Here is a 2,719-nt window from a genome sequence, read left to right on the forward strand (position 1 = left end):
CTAAACTTCGTGATCCATAGATTTCTGTTGAAACTACTCAACTAAATGGTTGAACTACAGAGGCAGACATAGACAATATATAAACAAATGAATCTGGCTGGGCTTCACTAAAACTTTATTCATGTTCACTGAAATTTGAATTTCATATAATTATTACATGTTACAAAATATTTTTTAAAATGATTTAAGACTGTAAAACACATCCTTACTTTGTGGGGTACACCCAAACAGGCAGCAGTTGCTGACTCCTGCACTAAACTATAGGGTACACTGAAGGCTGTACCATAAGGAGAGATATATGGGACCAAATTTAAAATAACTTTTATGGTGATTCATACAATGATATTATATAGTTAGTAAAATCAAATATAGTAGAAGAATAGTTAATGGCATTGAAATATGCTCATGATGCAGTAAAGAAAAACAAGCCGCTTACAAAATATGTATTGTATAATCCTTCTATAGCTTCAAAATATACACAAACTGTTGATATTTGATAACCTGGGTGTTGGGATTATGAATAAATTTTATTTTCTTCATTTTGCTAATCTATATCTTCTATAAGGAACATGTATTAACTTTTCCCTCCATTTTCTTGTTAGCTATGAATGGATTTTGATAAAGAAGCAACATAATTAATGCATATCTTAAAATGATGATTCTGGCATTAGCCTAGAATAGGTGATGGATTACAGAGGATAACAATTAGATACTGGGTGATAAATTAGGAAGTTAGGAGACAGTCTGAAAAAGATACGATGAACATAAATTAAGACAGCAAGCAGTGGGAATAAAAAGTAATATGGAGATCAAATCAAATAAAATAACACAGGATGAGGATGTGGGATGAGCACAAAATGACTTCAAGGTTTCTATCTTGTGCGATGAGGAAGAAAAGGAGAAAGAGATTTGGAGGCAGAGATGACGTTGATTTTGGACATGTTGAGGGAGGGCTGTTAATGTGGTATTCAGGTCTGGTTCTGGATCTCAAGAGAAAGGTCAGGGTTTGATATTGAGAAGTATCTAGGACTGAGAATCTAAAAGAGGAAAAGGAAGATGTAAAGTGCCATGTTACAAAATCCAGGGTATTAAGTTTTAAAGAGGGGCTGGCCAACTAAAATGCTAGAAAGGTCATGTGACTAGAAAGGTCACGTGACAAGAACTCTGGATTTGGTCACTGGGTGGTTACTGAAGACCCAGGAAGTATTGAAAGCATGTTTGTTCCTTCTCCCTCACGGTGTAATATCTGAACAGGTGCCAAATAATGGTTTACTATTTGTTTTTGGTTTTTACTTATCTTGAATTAATTATTCCATCTGTTCCTGGTGTTTTGAAAATCCTGAATGAACACAGTGCTCTTGAATGAATGCATTTTGTTCAACTGGGGGCTGGTTAAATTCTCTGAGATCCTCAGCTGGACAGAATTTTCTTGTGCACTGCTTTTACTTCCTGTTCTCAAACTGAGGAAGGAGTCAGGGAGACCTAATGGTTACATAACGAAGAAATCACTTACGTGGCTAAGGGGCAGCACTCAGATTTCATCTTGGTATCCAAAAAACAAAAACCAAAAAATACAGAAGGGAAGAAGGGCCTTGCTTCTTCACTAAGCCAAGATAGGATACTGGCTGAATTTTTACTCCTGTTCCATTGACCCTGTAGTTATAGCACAACTCACTGATTCCCTCTTCCAATTTTTTTGACCTTTACTCTACATTCATAAGTGTTCTATGGGAATGCTTAGGAGAAGTACATTAGGGTGGTTTGCCAGACTTCTTTAGCCAAAAGTCCTGAAGGCTTTCTTCTCTGTAACAGAAGACTACTGAACCCAAGAAAGTCTTCAAATCTGAAATAAATGGTCTTTTGAAAAGGCCTAAAGAAATTCAGGACTTTATTAGGAATAGGAAAGGAAATCTTTGGGAATGGAAACCTTTCTATATCTGTAGTTACACAGGGTAATGACTGTCAAGTGTGACTACTGCTGAGGCCACTTCTCTACACAGCCTGCTCAGAGAGGCACACTTAGTAAGAGTTTTGATGACATGACTAGTAATAAATAGGAATGGTCATTAACATGGATACTAGGTCTGGGGGAAAGAGAACAATAGAGCTAGTATGTGGGGTTAGGGACAGATGGAGAACCAAGAACTCCTTTGGACCACAGGAGCTCCCCACTGCTTCCCTGCCTTTAGTGGGGTGCTGAATGCTGTGGAGTTTCTGCCGTAGTAAGAAAGTTGGATTCCCACCGTGAAAATAACCCTCTAGAGCGAACTTGGTATATGTCGGCTCAGACCCCGGGTTTGAGGTGTTGGAATGTACAATGCAGAATCAAAAAACTGGATTCTGAATTTCCTACAAAAAATCACTTTGGATTTATGTGCAAGTTCTTAGTATCTATTTCTGAAATTATCAAATGCTGATTTAAGAAAAAGTTCTAAGTTAGCTATTTGGAAGACTAGTATTTTATTAATCTTGGATATTAAGGTTTATTGTTTGTTAATAGGAATTGGGATCTGACTACATTTTTCCTAGGCCAGAATTAGATATATTTCTGTCAATTGTTTTAGTTTTTATTTTCTTCCCTAAAGTGATAACAAAGAGAAGTTTAAAAAAAAAAAAAAAAAAAAGGAATTACATTTTGTTTGGGGGGGAGGGTATATGCCTGTATATAAGTATTATTATTTAAAAACATATACTGTGTACAGGTCAAAGTCTATTGGTG

At 36.3% G+C, this 2,719-nt stretch overlaps 1 protein-coding gene across 1 annotated transcript in view; it reads right to left on the reverse strand.

Annotated features, from left to right (window-relative positions):
- Positions 1-2,719, reverse strand: part of TUSC3 (tumor suppressor candidate 3) — a 313,374-nt gene that overhangs the window by 4,561 nt on the left and 306,094 nt on the right. The gene's annotated exons all lie outside the window — the stretch shown is intronic.

This window comes from Galeopterus variegatus, unplaced genomic scaffold (assembly GCF_000696425.1).
Source record: "Galeopterus variegatus unplaced genomic scaffold, G_variegatus-3.0.2 Scaffold1004, whole genome shotgun sequence".
Taxonomy (NCBI): Eukaryota; Metazoa; Chordata; class Mammalia; order Dermoptera; family Cynocephalidae; genus Galeopterus; species Galeopterus variegatus.